The sequence below is a fragment of the Onychostruthus taczanowskii genome, unplaced genomic scaffold, assembly GCF_017590055.1.
Source record: "Onychostruthus taczanowskii isolate IOZ18803 unplaced genomic scaffold, ASM1759005v1 scaffold20, whole genome shotgun sequence".
NCBI lineage: Eukaryota > Metazoa > Chordata > Aves > Passeriformes > Passeridae > Onychostruthus > Onychostruthus taczanowskii.
Window position 1 is genome coordinate 15,452,073 of NW_024499240.1, and position 22,398 is coordinate 15,474,470.

At 38.7% G+C, this 22,398-nt stretch overlaps 1 protein-coding gene across 4 annotated transcripts in view; it reads right to left on the bottom strand.

Moving 5' to 3' along the window:
- The window catches only part of GULP1 (GULP PTB domain containing engulfment adaptor 1), a 142,936-nt gene that overhangs the window by 114,886 nt on the left and 5,652 nt on the right, over positions 1-22,398 (bottom strand). For 2 of the 4 annotated variants that reach the window (XM_041403212.1, XM_041403209.1), the window contains exon 2: positions 8,704-8,757. The exons of 1 other annotated variant lie outside the window; for it this stretch is intronic. The gene's annotated coding sequence lies outside the window, so the exon portion shown is untranslated. Of the gene's footprint in view, positions 1-5,372; positions 5,488-8,703; positions 8,758-22,398 lie in introns of all 4 variants that reach the window. One more of the 4 variants, XM_041403211.1, reaches the window with a different exon arrangement.

The window sequence follows — 22,398 nt, forward strand, 5'->3', positions numbered from 1 at the left end:
GAAATTGTTTAAAAGCCATCCTATTCTTTCCTCATAGTCATCCAGGAAGATTCACAATGAAGACTGGTTAAAAAAAATGGCACTCCACCATGAAAACAACCTCATAGAACTTGCAGGAAAAGCAGCTTGGAGTTGTCACATTCTGAATGCAGACACAGTCATATCCAGGAAAAATGCCAGCCATACCAAGACACCACAGAAAATGACTAAGGAGTATTTCCAAACAATATTCATTGCAGTTTCCAAACAATTCATGCTTCTTATTTGAGTCAGATCTTAATATTGCAAATAACAGAAACAAATGCAGAAAGCATCAGGTACAAACAAAGGCAAAATGAAACACTGATTTTCATAATCCTTAGCTAATTTTTGGCTAAGTCACTACTTGGCAGATATTAGTAGCCAGCATTCCCCGAGTTTATAAAAACAAGGAAGTATTGGTAAACCAAAGCACACTAAACAATGGTATGGCAACGCCATGCACGCTAGAAAACTGCACACCTTATGTCACTCCATTGCTTCACTGGGTAATAAAATATTGTGTTAACTGCTTGATCAAAATATATATCACAATGTTAGCACAAAGTCCAAGTCTGGAGCATCACTCTACCAAAAGGTATAGTTATGAAAATGCAGTAGGAACATTCCATATTCCGCTTTCCATGCATTAGGTTTGTTACGTCTTCAAAAACCAGAGACAAATTCTAAAGAGTCTTGTAAACTTAAATCATGCAGAAATTACATATTCCATCATCCATCTGTTGCTCTAGCTCTTGCTTAAAGTTTTATAGTATGACTATGCCTTTCTTTCAAACAGAGAAAGAAGACAGATTTTGCCAAAGGTCCACCCTAAACCAGATGGATACATTTTAGCTGAAGCATCACCCTGAACATTTTAGGTTTCTACTTTTTAAATTTTAAGAGAGAACAAAATATTTTGTATACAAAACATTAATATATTCATTATTTCTACATGGATCTGACATCAATGTTGCAAGCCATCTACTGTTTGTTCCAAAATTTATTTCCCATAAATCAAAAGTTTAGAGTTGATAACCTCCCACCACAGGCACAAAATGTATTTCATACCCACATTCTCTTTCTGATCTCCCCAGAAACATTGCTTATTTAGTTACTTTAAGATTTCTAATATGTCCTTTTGTTCAAGAAATTTCTAATGTTAACAACCACCAAGGCCCCAGTAAATAAGGTTGCAAGTTCCTGATTAGGAGTACACTGTTTTAGCATTATTTCAGTTAAATCATACCACCATATTCTATCACCAACTGCATGTTCTGACAAACTGTACAGGCAACACCTTGCACTGTATGTGCACCATGATAAACTGGCCCTTTGAGCCTAAGTTATGCAAACCACTGCCTTCCAAAGTCTGCTGCTCACAGCTCTTTGAGAAGGGAAAAATCCCTTCTGAAGGCAAACAACCTAGTGTTACGCAGGATTTTATCAGACCACACTTACAACAAGGTACAAATACCTTGCAACAGGCTTTTAGTTGTCTCTCATAACATAGAGATACAGAGCAACAAAAGAAGCAGGAATGCATTTACAAATTCAGAATAAGACCTAAACAAACCCTGCTTCCTATGACCACAGAAGTACTTAACTCAGTAAAGTAGAACAAGGGAGTTTGAAGCAGACTCCCACCCTCCAATGAACTAAGGTACAACAAGTTAAGAACCATATTCAGTTTGAATTCAAACTGTAAGGGAAGTTCGTTCTACAATTCACTTTCCTGCCTGGTCTGGAGGTCTAAATGAGGTTCCTACTTCACCTGAGTACTTGATTATGGTGCTGCAAAGCTGAAAAATCTTTGGGAAAACTGCGTAGAGTGCACATCTGTATCAAGATATGATACACATGTCTGTTGTGAAAAATATTTTTCAAATATTGGATAATAAACCTTTTATTACAATAAAGATGAAAACTTTGCATTTGTAATTACTGTGTCAATACATTCCTGTAAAACAGAACTCCAGTTTTGTGATTAACAAATCAATTCAAGCATCACAGATGATAATTGGTAAACACAAGGAGTTTTGGACACACTAGAAGTACTTATTGTCACGATTCTGCTGCTTAGCAAATACAATCTTACAAAACCTATTTGTGAAATCTATGTTTTGAATAATGCACTATTTGGTTGTAGAGAGAACAGTTCTCAAAACCTAACCCTTTACACAGAAGTACAGCACTTAACAAGCAGTTCAAAGATCACAACTACCTGCATTCACAGAGCAACATGTACTAGCGACTGAGTGTCACAGGCCTATCTCCTAGGAGAGAAACCCACATTTTACAATGATTTAAGACTTTGCACATAGTGATATTTTATGATTATTGGACTTCCCATATAAAAATTCTGTCATTCATCTTCTTAAAATCCAGTGCCAGACAAAAGCAGCTTTGCAAAGTTCAGATCTCTTCAAGAAACAGCTCTGAAACCTGCAGGGGTAAACTCAGTATTTGGGTACTTCCCAGGAAGCCTTTCCTCCAGCAGTATTCTTCTTTTACCAAATCAGCAGTAAATATGACAACATAACCCCTCCAGGAGCTATGAACGCTGCATGTCAAATTAGACAAGTGTCTTTTCCAGATGTTATCCTATATGAATCTACCTTCACTCCACCATGGGTTTTCCTCTCAAATCTCCCCTCCACAACTCCCTGACCACTTCTTTGGGACATGATTCTCTGTCCCAGGAAGCTGCCAATTTACTCCACAGAAAAGTGAGGGGCCAATATTTTAACTGCTTGGCTGAAATGTACTTGTTTATCCTATATTCTTAACCTGCTGCATGTGCAGCAGTTATATAGAAATATTTTTTTAGATATTAGAGAAATGCACTATATTTGAATATAAAAATATATTTCCTTATTAACTGTGTTTTCTTTAAGATATTTCTGAACTTAGAAACAGATGATCGCGTAATATTAGGAAAATATTAGAATTAGGAAGTGTTACAAGCCACAAAAAAAACCTACTAAATCCCACACAGCAAGGAACTAAAAGCAAATCACTTGCTGCTTGTCAGGCATAACCTGCCAAGCTATTAGCTCTCATTTTGAAGGCTTGCATTTGCTCAATGGCTGACCTGCACATTGCAGAGCCTTAGCATGAGAAATGCTTTTAGGCTCAGCTGCTTTCTAAGTGCCATCCATCATCAGGAAAAAGAGATTATTCCCTTTACAGTCGGCTACTTTGCCAAATTCTTCTGGCTCTGTTCCATCAGTCACACCCACGGCACCCTAGGGAAAAGGAAACCCTAGCTGTGTATCACTCTGCTCCTGCTGAAGCGCAGAATGAAAAGCAATTAGCATTTGATGTCATTTATGAGGAAAGTGAGGTGAGAAGACAGCTCTATTCTTTACCAGCCCCACTCCCTGCACCAGTCAGCAGTTCACAGGGGCACAGAGAAGCAAGCTGGGAACTTCAACTGGGGTGGGGAAGAGCTGAGAACATCCCATGGTTTGCATAGAGAACCATAAACAAAGCCACATGCAGCAAGGGCCCTTTGGAAGCCCTTCTAAAAATACATGTACACATATATTGTTACTGATGCAAACAAGCAGAAGGGTTATTACTTGCTGAACCAGAAGATGGTCCAGGAAGGCTCTTTTCCTTTCCAGTAAGGCTTCCTCCCCACAATTTGTTTATACTGAAGAATTATAAACAAGATTCCCTTTCAAATCAAAACATCCGCTCTTTCATTCACGGTACAATGAATACACTGCAAACCAGATTTATCTGCACTGGTAAAACAAACCCCAAATGCCTCCAAAGGTGGCCTTGGCCTGCCTGTTATTCCCTAAATACTCTGCAAAAGGGTGTGCCAGGTTAAGCCTTCACCCAGTGTCCTATGAACACAGCTCACTGCAGAGCTACAAAACCACCAACACAGCAGGTTTTTGCAGTCAACAGGCATTAAAACATAGATGCATCCCAAAGGTTCTAGTTCCTTCCCCTCCAAGAAAAAAGGAGAACAAGAAAGAGGTCAGGACTATCAGCCCATTGTTCAAATCCAGACCAGAAAATTGGACTTTTAGAATAGCTTTTGCCTTTCCTAACTGGACATGTATGAGGCTAAGGAGGAAAATTAAAGCCACCACTTCTCTGTTCATGGTTTGTGGACAAAAAAGTGCAGTCACCTTCTGAAGAAAGGCACAGCCAGCTGGGCTCTGTTCTTCTTCCCTTTAAATCCCAACTTCACTCACGTAGCCACCAGCATGCAAACAGTTTCACAGTAAGTTAAGGATGATGAGATCTCTTTGGGTCTCTTTGCACTTTCACTGCAATCTGTCTGAGTAACACACACCATTCACCTGCTTAGTGAAAACCCAGCAGGAGAAATTTGGAAATCTTATCCATAAACTGAACAATCTTTCAAAATGGTCTATCAGTGGAAACACAAATCTGAACTTGTGTTCCTCTTTTGAAAAATATATGCCCAAACCACATTTCAAAGACATTTCCAACTTAAAATGTTACTACTCTTTACTGCCACATTTAAACCTACTGTGCCGGCAGAAAACAGAAGCCACAAGTTCAAAAGATTCTGGAGACCCTGACACAACACGCTTTGAAACTAAAGCTGCCACTAAAAATACAATGTCCTCTGCTTCACAGTCAAATAGCAAAAAGCGATTAAAGCAACACTGTGGGTTTGGGTTTCTTGAGGGAGGAAAGGATGGCACTTAATCCCTCCTAGTACCCAAAGCAAGGCATTTTGAGCATAAATTTATTTTCTGAAATTCAGGCAATGGACAAGAAATCAGCTTGAAAAATCAGAAATCAAACATCCTAGCATGGCCCGTCAGCCTCCCCTGCTCGCTGATAAATGAGAGGGAGCACCCCATGCTCCACCAGCCCCACACCAGCTGCAGCAGCAGCCACTGCCAAGGCTGGGCTTGCACTTGCAGGAGAAGCTCAAGGCACTGAAGGACTCCTGTGCAGCTGCTCTGCGAGAATCTTTCTCCAAGCAACAAGTGCAATCAGCACCAAAAAACCACAGCCAGGGCAAACAGGGAGCATTGGACTGGCCCTTGCTCTGGAGTCCCCAGATTTGACCCCAAACCTTCACCTTGTCTACAGCTAAGGCCACTTTGTGACAGCAATGTCCTCTTCCCCACTGCACAAAGGATGGTAGCACCAGACCACTAAATCCTGGATTCCTTCATCCCTATCCTTGCTTCAAATGAAAAATTCAGCAGCTCCACACAAAGTGGCCTTCCACTTGCCCAGTGTCTTCCTGACACCTGTGTGGCTCCACCAGCAGTGGTCTTGTGTCTTTCCTCCTTTAACCATGGTGAAAGATTGATTTGAGTCAATATCCGCAAGATGCACAGGGCACCCACCTGTTGTGGGGAGGGGAAAGCTCTTTGTAGTGTCCTGATCAGAGGAAAATGACTCCATCTCTTCCTTAATCCCAAGCTGCTTCCCTGGTAGCTGTGCTGCAGTTATTGGCAATTCCTAGGTAAATAAGAGGAAGTAAACAAGCTTCCAAAGCAAATGGCTGGAAACCTCAAATGTAATAAAGGAAGGGATGTTGTCTTATCTGGCTGTTGCTAACCAGGAACCAAAATTCAATCCAGCCAGTGTGACTTTTTTTTTCTACCAAGATGATCTATTTCATTTAGAGAAAGCTAGTTGTCTTTGAATTGATGACAAACTGCAAAAAGAATGTTAAATTAACAAGTTATAGCCCAGAGAGTGAATTAACATTTCTGACAAAAATCCCTATACTTAAACCCTTCCCCAAGCAGAGCAGACTCCATGTTAATTTAATTGCTTTGAAGTAATTAAATTCCACATTAAGTGGGGCTAATCTACACTGTTTCAGCCTAATTACTATCTCAGTTCCAAAAGTTGGTGGCTTTTTTCCCCCAAAGAGATTAAAATGGACTTTATTCTTTAACACTTTAAGTCTCCAGTTGTCTGTCAAGTCTACTGAATGAAGCCTTGTAGCACAGTAATACAGACACAGCAGAAGATTCAAGGCTAAGTCAGTCTTGCTCTTCCTGCATTTATTCTGCATTTTGTTTGTTATGCTAATTGAGGCTGTTAGCTAATGACTTCAGTACCCTGTTAGCAATTTGTGGTTTTCCTTTGTGAAAACTAAACTGAATTGCCTATATATCTAAAGGAAGGGCATTCCATACATGACACTGAAAGGAACATTTAGGTTCTAAACAGGTTTATCAACACTCATCCTCCTGGTGCCAAGGCCTACTCCAAACTTCAGTACAACTCAAAAATCATCAGGAGCTGGCATTCTTTAAGCTAGTCAGAGGTTTGCCAACTTATCCTTAAAGATGCTTTAGTACACCCAGACATCCCAAAGGATGAACATAACTCATACAAAATCACATCTACTACAGTGAAGGCTCCTCTTAGGGTGAGAGCATCTGGATGTGTAGAAAGGACTCAAAAACTCCTTTTTCATTCCATATAAGCTCCACTGTTTTTTCTCTCACCTTAGATAAATGCAAGCACCACTTTATAAAAAGAAAAAATAAAAATCACAGCGCTTGCCTTTTTATAAACTTAAGTAACAGATTTTTTTCCTTTCCAATTTCAACCTAATAAGCATGCAGTATTACTGTACAAATTAATAGCAAAGACAGATGGGAAGCGGGGAAGACAACAAAGTCTTGCATTAATCCCACAGGTGGGGTTAAAGATACCAAGACAGAGCTGTAGCTCTGATTAATGCCACTTACAGTATATTGGCCTACCCTATGGAACCATAAGATCACATCAGCACACCAGGTTTTGTTCAAGAAATAAATAAATAAACCAACAATTCACAAGGCAGTTTTTCATTAGATATTTGGCATGCTAGTAAGAGTAATCAGGGAATATAGATATAAACAACAGCTTTCTGTTCATTCTGTCCCAATAAATAAGACCCTGGAAGAGTGCTCACTGTAACTAAATGTATCTAACCATTTTCACAGTGCAAGTACTAAAATTTGAGGCTTTATTCTTAGGCAGAAAGGCAAAAGCCAGAAAAAAAAGCAAGTAAGTGAAGCTCACACAGACTCTTACACAAAGAGTGACTGTCCCATGTGACAAGCACCAGCAGAAAGAGCCCATTTATATTTCTCTGTCTCCAACAATCACAGCTGAAATGTATCTTTAGGAGCCTGATGTGAAGTTCAGAAGACTTTCAACATACTGCTGATTCTGCAGAACTCATATTTCTGGGTTCTTTATCATGCCCCCATTTATGCCATAGACCAACATAATCTGATGCCTGGAAACACCAGGGCGAGGGTGGGAAACACAAAATTCTGCCTTGAAAATCCACCTCTTCATAGACAAGGTTTATCTATGTTAAAAGCAAGCCCCAAAAAAAGGAAAAAAGGAAAAAAAACCCCTAAAACTCCAAATGAATCCAAAACAACTTGAAAACTCTGGCAATCTCTTTCCATAACATTTTCATTCACCTAAGAGGCCAAAGCTCAGACTATCAGACCATCTAGCTATTTCTGATTTATTTCTCAGAAATATTTTAATCAAGAAACTTCAGCTATGATGCTTTGCAGGTGCCAGAACAACATCACTTGTTACACAGTGTAATTCCCCACTCTGAGAGCACAGCCCAGGCTGTTTACTTCTGTTCATGACAGAGTATTTGAGTACATTGTCCTCTTGCCCCACACTCCTTTATTTAATCACATGCCTTGGATCAAAAATGCAATTATATTCTTCTAACATAAACCATTCAGATTTAAATCCTGCTTCCTCTTGAGAGAAAATAATTTTAAATGTTTGTAAGGCAGTCAGGTAATAAAAATATCACAGTTTTATGGTAAGTCTTGCTATGACTCCATCAGGAACAAATCCCTACCCTAGCTACTTGTATATCTTCAGCACATAGACTTGTTTATGAAGTTCTAGAAAGCATTCCCCCTTCCCAGCTCCCCAGAACAGAGCCTGAAATTTATGCCAGTAACCAAAATCCTACAGCAAATCCTAACCACAGTCCTACTAATTTCAAAATCCATCTGACCTGGCCAGTGACACTGGTTCCTTCTGTCAGAATGCAATAACTTGAATGGGCATGAAATCAACAGAACAAATCCAACAGAAGGTCACAAATATACTTTTTAAATTGCTACGCTTCCCCAAGAAACTGACCCAGTAAAAAGGCAGATTTGTGCTCTCTCAAAGCAGTGATGACAACCTCACCCTGAAGACACATCACCCAAAGCACTGACAGCTACAGCAGCATGCTCTGTGATCTAACCCAGTCTAGCAGTGAAATAAAAGCAAAGCAACAGATAAAACAATCATCCTGCGAAAGTGAGATAAATAATGGTCAAGAAAAGGCACATCAAGGAACCATGAATTCGTAATAAAAGTTGACAGATATGTGCTGAATAGAAAGATTTCAACTGCACTCATCAAGGATAAAGATTAGCTTTCACCATTCCACATCACTGTGGTTTCAGGTGCCCTGCAGTGATAACAGAAGCATTTAGATGACAAAATGACCACAGGAGTTTACAGATTTTCCCCTGCACACAAAAACCTCCTGTAATGTTTCTTTTCCAACAACAAGGAGAAATTAACTCTATTGACTTCAGATCACAATATAAGGGATTAGCTGTTTGTGTTAGTAAGCAGATTTATGTGATCAAATGTAGGTATACAGTAAACTAAAAAATGTTATTACTGAACCTGATCTAGTGGCTCCTTCCTCTCCACGTGTCTTGCATCTCACCTCAAAGGTATCTGTCAGAAAGTTCAGAAATCACAATCATTAGATTAAACTGTTAGTAACTCTTAAAACAACTTTTTAATTTTATTCCATACTTGCACAGATTGCTAATACTTTGGACATCAAGTTTATCTGGCCTAATAATTTGTCAAACAGGAACCAAGAGATTGTTTGAGGTACAGTTGAACCTTTTTAAACACACAAAAGAAAAATTTGCCAGTGCCAAAGACTAATTAACTCCCAAGTGTTGAACACATGTAAGAATTTTGGGGATGCGTTCTCTGGGACACATAGCCACTACAACTGTCCCAAGAATTTCCAAGGCTCCTATGAGATCTTATGATAAATCATTTAAGTGCCTTCTTTAAGCAATTTTATCACATCTAGTACAGAGGCTTTGTGTATAAAAACAGCACAAAGTGTAGAACACTCTCATCAAGTGCACTTTTTCCCAGCTGTTACACATTAAAATGGAAGTTTCCATAAGCAGATATATTTCCTCTGAAGTTTTCAAATGTGGAGAAATAAAACAGAAAAGAATTTTCAGTGACCTGGAGTGGTCCATGTTAAAAAAAATGTATCAACATCCCCAGAGAAACTAAAAGCTTTCCAGTGCAAAAAGTGACATGTTCACCACAGCACTGTGGGCACAGAAAAGCTCAGCAGTTCTTGCTCTGTGGGTTTATGTGTCTGGGATAAAGTCCACAGGTCATTTTTCACACTTGTCACAGGAATTTGTTCTCTGCCACCTGAACTCAACATCCAAGAGAAGCTCTTGATCTTTTTCACTACTAGGAAAAGTCAGTATTTCTGGGATCCAGCCAGTAAAGCCATGCAAATGCATAACAGTGACAGTTAATTACTTGCTAAACGTGCTTTGGTTTCAGGATGAATGCCACCAGAAATACTTCATTTATTCTTTTCATTGATATTAGACATTCATTGTTACAATTACAAAAATTTAATGTCAACAATTCCAGAAGACTGTCTCTAACTGAGAAATACTTGGAAAAAAGCTCATTTTTGTGTCTGCAGCTTGAAGAGATCATTCCACAAACCCCATGCTGTTCAGAGCTGATGTGCAACTGAGAAAGAAGTACAGAATTTGAGAGAAGCCATATGGCAAAAGTTAAATATTTTGGTGCCAAAATACCCATCTCAGCTGAATTCAAACTTACCACATCCTTCACACTTTTGAGACATGAGATCCAGAGACTGGTCAGAAGTGTGCAATTCTCCTACCAGTTTTTATGGACAAAGGTCAATTAATTATTTTTCTCTTGACATTTCAAAGTTTCCTTTCACCACAGAGCTCTCTGTAGTTTCAGAGCAAAGACTGCATATTTCCTTTACACACATAGTTAGGCAATCAAAAAACATTCCAAACAATTTTAGAATTAATAAGACAAGGTTTACATAAGCATCAGCATAATTTTATTTCCAGGCTCACTTACGCTTAAAGAGTTCTAAAACTTGAATATGCTCAATATGAAATGTTAAACATTTACATCCCTGCTGACAATGACCTTGTGTTAAATTATTAGGGAACAACAGAATAGCTGATGTTTCCACAAGCATGGGTTAGAACTGGATATGCTAGCAAACACAAGTAGATGGATCATTACTGGGCCATAACTAATTACCACTGCCATACACCGGGCCTCCAAACACTGCCTGTCATCAATATCTATTAGCAGAAGGCTGCAATATAAACATTTATAAAGCAGACACAATACACCAGCTAAACCACTAATGCATGTAATTGCTAACACAGAGCCATATGCTGAAAATTCATCTCTCTTTACGTTTAACTTTTACAACCTAGGCAAATCAGACAACTGTCTAGCCCACAATCTTCCAAAATTGCTTACTGAATAGAAAACTGTAATCAGCTGCCAGTTCAATTGTTTTTACAACATTCTACATAAAACAAATGAGGTCTGTTGCCCTGACTTGTGAGAGAACTCCAATAAATGCCAATTATAAGAGCAATTAGGGGATCAAATCTGACATCACAGGTTCCTCTATAAGATATTAGCTCAATGACTTTTTTATAAGCTAATTAGTCATGGACTCTGAACAAGCAACAGATGATCCAAAAACAATGATTCTGCAAAAGTGTGTTGTCAGTCCCCATGAGGGCAATAACCCCAGCTTACCAATAGGAATTATATCTGCGACTGTCAACTCCTTCAACTATATTAACAATAACTATCTAAATGATGAACAAGAACACATGAAGTATGACCAGCTTCTGTAAAGTTCTTACAAATCCTGGCTTTACCAATATTTCCTTGTCAGAAGCCATGCTGTTAATCAAATATGAGATAAATCTGCAGGGATTGCACAACGGGAAGAAAGAAGGAATTCCCCCATAATACAGTGAATATGCCTCTTCCTAAGGGAACAGAGCACATAGCAGGAAGTGGGTGCTTCAGTTGAAAATTCCTGTCACAAAAAGGCAAGCCTGGCCACCACCACAATCCAGGAGAAAAGTAGTTTGATTTTCTGAAAACCGAAGTCCTCTGTTACAAAATGTTGTCTATATGATCATAATTGGGATTCCCTTACCTGTAACCATAACGACAGTATGTGATTGTACAATGACACTTTTTCTGTAGGCTATTGCCTTGTTTAGTATGCAAAACAGATGCAGGTCACCAAATGAACATCTTGTCTGATGGTCCTTTGCACAGCCTGGTGCATTATTTGCCGCAAACTCCCCAAAGTGCAGCCTGAAGCCAGAGGACACTCACAAGAGACAAGACAGGTCTCTCTGGCAGCTCTCACCAGAGCACTTTATGGTCCACAAACTTGAGTGTGTTTCAAAAATAGTGTTGTCCTTATTTTACATTCAGCCAGTGTGGCAACTCAGCATAAGAGAATTGGGGGGTCCCAATCTGAAATGATCATGAAGCATTTTGCTGTCTCCTCTACTGAGAGGCTTAAACTCAGCTACACTCAAACTGATTTGCTGCAGGTGCAGTAAAACCTGGCAGAAACTACAGAAACTACCTGCCAAGGAAACATGTGCAAGCCCTCAGGTGTTATTTCCTAAAGAGCTATAAAATGGGGAGTATTTTATGATCAAAGCAGGCTGCCCTTGATTTCAGCTATGAGAGTCAGCACTTGATCAAATCACAGCCAAAAGCTAGGGGCAGGTATTCCTAACATCAGCAAAAAGCTTCCTACTGCACCTTGACCACTATTAATTAGGAAAAACAGGGTGGGGTTGGGAATCAAACTCCCCACATCATATTTGACTGGTTAAAATCCATTTCAGGGTCTGGAGAGGGCAGTTAGTTTTCAAGGAAGAAGTTCTGTCTTTCTATCCCATGCAAGAAAAATCCTTTGTGTTTGTATCTGGGAGCACAATGACATACACATGTACATAGACCTTGGAAAAAATTGCCCCCCTACATAGAAGCCACCTCAAATCTTTAGGCTACTCCTCACACAGGGGCAGCCCAAAGCAAACCAGGCAATGCAGACAGAAGTTTTATATCAAGCCACAGCTTTCCTCAGCCTAGCATACAGGCATAACCCTTTTTCCTCATTAAAATTACAACCTAGCTGGTATGAAAATTAACCTAAAGGCCTCTCTGAACATGCTTCTCCAAATAACTTATGACTAAGTTACTCCAGATACCTTGCAACATATCAAATATGCTATGACACAAGTGCTAGGAAATCTAATAAAACTCCAGCAATAATAACTGCCAAGAAGCTACAAAAAGATTGTGACCACACTCACGTACTAAAACCTGATGCAGAGACAGCCAGACATTGCACCAAGAAATTCAGAAATATGAATGCAATAAGCAGAGAGGCAGCAGGGTATGGGCACAGCATGGAAACTGGATATTTCCATGGGTTGCCTTTCAACACCCCATTTGGGACTGATGCCCTGAAACCCACATGACCTCTGAAACCTCACACTGTTTACAGCCATGTCTCCAACACCCTCACACTCCTGAATTGCCTTAGGAGTGAAGCATGCTGACATGGCTCTGGAGGTAAACACAGCACTTCTGGAGCAGAGGTGCTCCTGGTTTGCTTAAACCAGAAGCTGATGTGTTCAGTTCTGTCTGCACCCTGGTGTGCAAGTTCATAACCACAAGTATGGGACTGGTCATTTTTTCTTCATTTAGGAGACTTCATAGAGTCACAAAAGTTACAATTATATACATATTTATTTTTTCTTGCTTCTTTACTCCTGTTATGGAGTATGTTGGTAACCATATGATACTGCTGCATCGAGTGACAGGGTTCAACAAACAGAACTAACATAAGCACAAAGGAAAGCACCATATGCCTACTGAAAAATTTTACAGTGACTTACAGATACTAATTTCAGCAGAAGACTTCCACAGAATGTAACTATATATTCTCCTACAACCAATTCAAGAAACAACACAAAAACTGAAATTACATTGGCTTTACTACTTCACAAATCGAAACCTTCAATAGACACACCCCATGCACAGCCATCCACGTTTACAAAACTACCAACTACTCAGATTTATCTCAAAAAGGCAGATCCTTAAATGAATCACAGTAACCTCAAGAACTGTTAGTCTGCTAATTGAGAATGGACATGGTGACATACTTGCTAGGCAGCATGCAATGACATCTTTGTTACACCTAGATTAAATAGAATAGGACTGGAAATTCTGGATTTATAAAAATCAAGTAGTCTTTTTGGGAACTGAATGGTTTTTTTTTACAGAAGCTCACAAAAATGACAAGTAAAACAGACTATTTATTATAACTAAGAAATATTTTTTTTAACCAACCAGGATCTAGATGATCAAGTATTCAGACAATATCAACTGGAAATATTGAAATGTAATTAAGAAATGCATTTTACATAAATTTTTGATTGTAATACACAATTCAGCTAGGCACACTGAAAAATGTTATCTAGAACCCAAACACTAATTGTGTGCTCATGTAAGATATAATATGCAGAGAGACTTAAGAATATTTTCATGCAATAAATATAAATTCAAGCTGTGTCAACAATATAACGAAAGGACTAAACAGACAAAGGTGCACAAAGCTTAAAGGAAAGAAACTTTGCTTCTCTGCCACAAATATCCCACTTTGCATCACAAAAGCATCTAATTTGTTCACTTGTGTAGTTTGGGCCAAGAGCTGTCTTTTAACCCTTATTCCACCACAAGGAAATCTTCCATCATATTCTTTGCATTTTCAATTCAGAGTTCTGGACAATCCCATAAATTCTCCTTTCACAGATATCACCACATTCAATGCGCATTTTCAGACTGGAAAAGAAGCATGACACTGATGACGCTGTTATTCCAAAAGTCCAGGACATCAGGGTTAATGTATTCCATTCACTCATATTGCATATAAAACAAACAGACCAACAAACTAAAAACCTCCCCCACAACTATGATTATTGCTATGACAGAAGTGAGATTTTTTTTTTTAAATTGGATGGTTGTTTTCTCCTTCTAGTTGAAAAATGGAGAAAAATATTGTAAGCATATTGTCCCTAACAGTTTCCATAAACCTCCAAAAAGACTTGCTGAAACTTGAGATATTATCACTTCGCATCTTAGAGTCCTACTTGGTCTTCAGATCAGCAGTGTATTTCATCTAAAATTATACACAGTGTTTTCTTCAGGACATTTGTATTTCTCATCACAGCAGAGAACAATAATAGGAAAAGCCTCCTTTGTAAAACATATTAAGTATTAAAAAAAAAAAAAAAATCACAAAAGGCTAAAAATGTCCCTGACATCATCGCAATGCAGCAGATGAAAGGAAAACCATTTTCAATGGGACTCATCTTTTAATCTAGAGGAGAACACCTGATCGTATTTAAATCCAGGAGGTCTTGGTACATTCTTCTCACCTATCATCTACATCATAAATAGAAATCTGAGTATGTGGAGAATCACAAAGTGGTCAGAGGAAAAGAGTATTTGTGAAACACTGGAGAGATGGAAATTGCATCCTCAGTGTTGGAGTCACACCTATTCCTTGATTTCTCCTGAGCAATTCCAAGTGGGGATCAGCCACAAAGAACAAATGTGGAGATATTCTTTCAGACTTCCAATTCTTGCTTTCATCAGTTAGGTTACCGCTAACTTCTGTGAATTAACTGGGAAATGCAGATGGACACACACATTCAGTTTCAAAAATGTGGTGGAGAAATAGAGGTATAAAAGGAATAATGGAGAATATAAAGAAAAAAAAGCAGCTAAAATAGCTAAATGAAAAACAAAGCAAAATTTAATGTTTTAAAATTTTATCCAATTAAAATGAATCCTAAGGAAAAAAAACCTGCACGCATGGACAAAATTGACAAAAATCAGACAAAAAAGCATTAGAATTACTGTATAGAAAAGGTACCAGTCAAACAAGCAGAGCTGATGAAGCAACCCAGTGAACAGGATCCTAAAAGTCTTTCATGTAATAAGAGTAACCTTCAAAGCCTCAAGATGGACATTACTACATAGCTGCTTGCAAGGGGAGAACAGACAGAGGCAGCACGCAAGATTTCCTCCTTTAGTTTTTGATTTCATTTGAGAGCACCAAAGAATACCCCAAGCCATAAACCACCCCCCCCAAAAAAATTAAAAAACCTTGGCAAGACTGAATCTTGTGCAGGTAGAGGAAGAGGTCATTTAGAATACTGCTGAAGCAGGAATATTGAGATGACATCTGAACACAACCAAACTATGCAGTTTTAAAGCTGTCCAGATTTCTGAAGGAATATTTCTAAGAAGCAAAATTGGCTGCAGATCCTGGGAGCATATGGAATGCATAGAGGCCACCTACAGCAAACTGAGAATTCCATAGAAAAACAGGTAAGCTATTTGATTGATAGCCCACTGCCAAAAAACCTGGAACACTGAAGAGACATGGGCTAAACAAGAAAAATTATGTATACTGTATCTATATTGGATGTGACATAGCAATTCTGCCTAAGCACAACTGAGTAAAAGACTGTTTACTGAAAAAGCAGACTAAAGAGGGCTAAAACAAAAGTTTCAAGAAAACAGAATGTGCTAAAATGTGATAAAAATAGAAGATAGATAGATGACTGAACTGCATGAGTGTGATGAAGAATTCATAATAAAATTCACAGTGTTGTGCACCTATAAGGCCACTCCAAAACAAAGTGCTGGAAAGGTTGCATCCATCATGACAGGAATTAATGGATTCATTTTCATGACCAAGAAAAAAAAAAAAAAAGCTTTTTATCATAGACTTTATTACAGGTAGCTGTTGCTAAAACTCAGCACATTTGAGCAATGAGTGAGAATTCACTGTTTCAACCACACTGTACTCCAGTCAGCTGCATGTCTCCTACAGGGACAGTGATGTCAATCTCTCTTTTCTAACAAGTCATCAGATTTTGTGAAATGCATGAAAATTTTATTGGAGGACTCCAACAAGTTCCAAAAGCATGGCCAGGGAGAGAGGCAAAAGGAAAAATGGGACTACTCTGCTGCAGCCCAATTCCACTAGAGACTAGCTCAAAAGAAACCCAGTTTAAATGATCTGCCTTCTTTTTCAGGATCAGTCCCTTGAACACCTGACTCCTCCACTCTTCCAGCACCAGCAGCAACATTAACTGAAAAAAGATCTGCCAAAAGGCAATTAAGTTCTGGCAGGTTTTCCACGCTATGATAAACCTTACAAAAGTTGAGATTCAAAGGCAGAATTCTATTTATAGCAATAGCATATTTTAAATGGGGGTGAACAGGAGAACAGCCACTGGACAAAACAGAGCGACCACGTTGTTTGCTGCAACTTCTGTTTCGTTTCTGTTATTAGTTCATAGATAAACTGAACTCTGGTGCATCCAAAAGTTAATAAATTCGTCATTTTAAAGAGAAGCAAGAACCAAGAAAAAAGCTTTTCTGTTTGTTTTGTTCTGATAGAGTTCAGCAGGAAAACAAGAGAAACCTTCCTAATATACACACGTAGGAACCTGAATTCATGACAAAGCTAAATAAAATGGATACAGTAACAACAAAGTTCCTGCTTTTCTGCACTTCAGCACTGTTCATCCCCACTTATTAAAGTGGGGTGCCTTGAAGAGCACAAAAGTAAAGTGAAGGCCAGATAGAGACTATGTCCATGTGGAAAAATCTGTTCTGGTTGTGTCAGCAAAGAACTACACTGCAAGCACTGAGGAAATCAGTGTATGACAAACCAGTGTCTGGGTTTTTTGTTCTATTAGGAAAAGCAACTGTACTGCATTTTACTCTGTTGCTCCACAGTCAGACTGAACATGTCTAAATTAACTTACTCCTCCCACTTCCCAGTTCTTGGTCATACTTGATCCAGTTCCCATACCAAAAATACCTGAGCCAGTACCCAAAGAAATGTGCACTAGACAGGAAAAGGATGGCAACATATGGAGAAGTGCTTCAACCACCATCTCAGGAGCATCATTTCACTCTAAATGACTTCCACAACTACAGGGTGACCATCTTGACACCCTGAGAAGTCAAATAGACATGAGCAGGATTCGTACATCTACACAAAACAGAACTAATAAAATTACCATCATTCACAACGCAATTTCTCACATTTCAGCTCTTGCACTAGCTAGTTCTTTGCCATGCATACCAGTTTTCCTAATATCCACATGCCCGGGCAAACTCAAATAATAGACACATTTCCAGATAAGTGACAAGATAGGAGCAAGCAGAAAATACTGCCCCCACCCTTCACACTTCAGTGTCAGAAGCTCAGAGTAGAGTTAATAAGTTGCTTTCTCCAGACAGGCTACAAATATATTTGAGCTGCAACATCTCTCTGAAGATCTTAACTTGCAAAATGTTCCCAGGTATATTGTGAAACACAAATTTCAGAGATCTGTCAAGATATGTCAAGATTCCACCAAGTTTGTCAGCTAGGAAGAAATACACTTGATTCTACTGTAGACAAACACTGCCTGGGACTTATATTTGTGTCACGTTTTCCAAATAGCAACTAAAATAATACACAATTGAATACTGCTGTCTGGGGGGAAAAGAAGTATTTAGACCATAAACAAACAGGATCAAATTACCCAGAAGTACACATGCCTTGCAGCAAGCACAAGAAACACAACAACAAATAACACACATAAATATTCTTCAAAAGCATCTGGCAAAATTCACCATAATGAATTCAAAATATTCAAGCAATTATTTCCAGCCAACCACTTACTTCCTTCAGAAATGAGATCCTTAGCATTTTATTATTTTCTTTACTGTCAAGGCATATTTCTTCAGTAGTTGGACTTTTTTTCTCCCTGCCATTTGGCTAAGCAACTAGCTAACTTATTTGGTAACTTCCAGACGACCTAGCAAATGAAATTGATTTGGATTAAATAGCAACAGATTATTTCAGTTATTAAGCAGTCACGGGTATGCCAGCAACATAACACATCTCAAATATATTCCACTAATCCTATCAAGTATGCTTTTACTTATCTTGAACTAAACATCTATTTTATGGTCCATTTCTTCATACCTTCTAATCACAGCTCCTTTTCAATGTCAGAAAACCTGAAATCCCAAACTGAAAAGCACAAAGAATCACAACAAACATAATTTTCTGAGTAAGAGGTACATAAGGGATTGCTGTGGAATTACTAGTGTTTACAACTATAAGCATATTTACTGCTTTCCTTCCTTTACAGGACAGATTTGTTACAGTTGAAAGCTTTCCCTTCAAGGCCTTTTAGAGAAGCACATATATCCCACAGATATGCCATAACCCATAAAGTCATCTCAGTAAGGCACAACACAACTGTTCTCCTGGGGGTTTTTGAGAGTACAAGGGCAAGAGGAGGAAAGGGACACGGAAAAAGGAAGGAAAAGGTGTGCATGCAGGAGAGGGAAACTATACCTCTAATTTAGAACTGAAAGGATTTAAACTCATCTAAACCAGAAGTCTCTTCCATTCCCCACCTTTTACATGCTCAGATTTTGTTTATTTTTCTGACTCATTACTCAAAAATTTCCTAGATCCTAATCAAGTCTAACAATGCTTCAGAGGAAGCACAACTCCAAAATGGGAAGGGGGAGAAAGTCTTATTTAGGAATTCTTCATAAGCCATTAAGTTATAAAAACTCAGGATATCCTCCAGGAATGGTAAGAAAAATGCTACATAATAAAGTACAATATCTTTAAGTCATCAAAACATGACTTGGCTCTGAATTCTGGATGTCAAGAGCTTAGATGGTGACTGTTCATTCTTATATTGCACTTCTGTTTGAAGTACCCCAGATTCTTCCAGGAGTGGAGTTTGAAATGAATTTAAGATTCAAGCCAGAAGTATCACAGATGAGGAAGTCCTGGAACACATCAGTGGATCAGTGGTCTGCAAAGATATCTGGACACACAGAGTACATGAACCACACAGTCTCCTCAAAAAGCCTCTGTTACAGAGCCTCCAGAAGAAGCAGCTTTCTACTCCATTTTAAATTATCACCTTGGCTGATACCAGGATACACACAATGCACTTCATCAAAAGCCTTATCCATAAGCACTTGAAAATTATTCCCTTTACCCACACAACACCACTTCTCATTTTTATTAGCTCTACAAAGTTTTCTTATCTGGCTTCAAATAAAATACATGAGCCAATGATGCTGCACCTATTTTTATAGTGATTACATTTCTTTCTATCTTTGGAGATTTTTTCTATCTTTGGAGATTTAAAAGTAAAGACTATGTCATGGTTTATTTATGAAATCTGCAAATTTAAAAGACAAAACAGACTAATAATATGAGAATAAAATTCAGATAAAGATATTTTGTAAATGCATTCTAGTTCAACAAAATAAAATTTGCTCCTAAGATATCCTTTATCCTATTAGATTCAACTTTGGGAAAAACAAGTCTAAGTAAGACTGCAAACTTTTCACTAAAGCATGTCGGTCTTTTTGAGTCTGGGTTTAGAATTCACAGTGTAAACTGTACATTTTGAAAATAGAGAAGACTGAAAGCTATTTACAAGAAACAAGTTAAGTATGTGTATTAGCATGTCCATGCTAGGCTTGCCATCTAATACAAATGTCCATGTAGAATGATCTTATTTCTTAATAATCTATTTTAATTAGACAGCTACATGAAACAGAGCGCCATGACATCATATTACTGCCAAGTAGTCACACCCTCTCCTTCTCCTCAGAAAACCCAACAACAGAAGTGAAAAATCCAAGCAAAGTGACAATTTTACATCTACTGCTGAGGATAATAACCAGCATTTCCACTTTTGTGCAGGGCTGGAGAAATAAACATGGTACAGAACACCAGGCATTAAAGCAGTTCCTCAGAAGTACAGCACACTATCCTTGCCTACCATGACACAAATCCTCCTTCCTCGCAGCAGCACTGTCACTTGTGCAGTTAAATCATTTTTGCCTTGCCAATCAGTACCAAAGCCAAGCAAACACCTGCTTGTTTCTGAGAGAAATAATCAACAGCGCTGTCAACTGCACTTCAGTTTCCTGACAGATCACTGCAACACCCATGTAGGCTCTGCTCGCTCCGAGCATTCCACACTGGCAGATTTGCAGTGGCTGTAGCATGCCATCCCAGTCAAAACCAGTAAAAAAAGAGCCACATAGCTGTACTGACAGCTGGGGGTATCACCCATGCCAGCACATGAGCCAGTGCAGCAAGGCTGAAATGCCAGATAATTACTTGGATTCAAGAATTACTCTTCACATCAGAGAAAATCACTAATACAAAACCAGTCTAACAGCTTAATAGCTGCATTCAATACCCTCAGCCATAAAACACGGGGATTGGAACCAAGACCTCTGGGAGGTGTACTTAATTTTGAAAGAGAAAACAATAGCTCATATGCTCTACTAGATTATCACTTTTGCTGTTAATGGCAGAGTGCTCGTGACAAACACATGGGATTGCCAGTCATTATGGACAGGTTAAAGCACAACTAGCAGATTCTGCTGTCTTTCAGGGCAGAAGCAGTAGGCCCTGAGAGAACTTAGCCTGAGAACTAAAGTTGCCAAGTGCCCTCTCCAAGACTGGCTGCTTTCTTGGGTACAACTTCAAACCTGTGGGGACTAAACCAGAAATAAACCTCCCCTCAGAGAATGGGATGGGATGGAAGATGGAGAATCATTTTTGAAGGCTGGAATGCTTCTAGGTGAGTTCTTTTTGGTCTCCAAAGACACCTAATATGCTTTTAAAATAATAAAAAATAGAATTTGCAGTGGAGAGTCCCACTGAAGTAGAAGAACCACAAGCAATTTAACAACACTTTTATCCACTAGCATACTAACAGTTTTAAATGGCTATATAAGAAAATTACATGCCCCTTTCCCAGCCACAGGCATTGGCACTGCTCTTATCTTACCACCCTGCATAAAAACATGTGCAAAGACAAAACCAACCCATCACCAAAAAAATCCAGCTACAAACTCTGATTACAGGAAAATGCATGAAGCACTGCATTGGTAGCTACACACGAGCCATTTCATCCAGTCAGGTGAAACCTGGAAATGCTCTCTTTCAAGAATGTTAGCATTACACACACTGATGTACCTGCTCAGCAGTGTTGACATACTGCATTTCACACCATAAAACACAGCAAAAGCAAACAATTAAGTGCAATTACTATATGGCACAGAAAGATTAGGGAATTAGTAACAGCTCCAGGTGCACAACTTGTTGAAAAAGCATTTCTTCCAAACTAAGCCCATTTGCACAACATGATAAATTGAATATTAATGCAACGTGTAACTTACAAAATTAGTAATGCAATTTTTAGGCTGCTGGAATCAAGAAAAAGACTGTCCTTATCTCAGACATTAAAGACCTTTGTGTTTACAAATCCACAGTAGGCTCTGCTTTAGAGCTTACACATGTGAAACAGATTAAGAGGCACCACAGTGGGGGTTAATGTCTCAAACTTTCTGCTGGCTACATCATCAGTCCCCTGCTGCTATTTTCTACCCCAAGTAAAGATTCAGCATCATTTACCATATACACTTCACCTCTCACTTTTACTTTGTTTAAACAAGCCTCCACACATTAATCTTGACTCCAGTTACTCTAAAACAGGTATGACTTGGGCATAGGATACCCTGCAACAGGAAATCACCCTTTAGCTTTGATCCCAAGTGTCCACTGCTTTGGAAATGATGGTTCTGCCATTTTGTCAATCAGGAAACGGAGAAGAGAGAAAAGCTATCGGCTACAATTTTCAGCTGTGGGGCAAGCTTCACAAGAGACTTTTTCTTGAAGACCCAAGTCCTAAATTTGGAGTTTGTGTGAAAAATAAATTGTTTAGAATACAAAATAAAGTTCAGATCTACATACCTGTGTAAAGAAGAAGCTTTAAAGAAGGAAAATAACACTAAATGTTCACAAGGAGCCTACAGTATTTTAAATGTCATTATTTTTAAGATTTTGGCTTTTCAGGGAACCTGACTCACGATCTTTGAACGCACTCAGCTGCCAACACAGCGTGTAGGAAGAAGGCATTAGAGACTGCACATATCTGCACAGCAAGGCATTTGGGAAGATGGCCTGGACAAATGTTAAAAAAATAGGTTTGAGGACACAAGAAACTTTCTTAAACAACTCCTAATGTAACTGGCATGCAAAGATGATTGCTGTTCCAAACAACATTTTGAGATGTG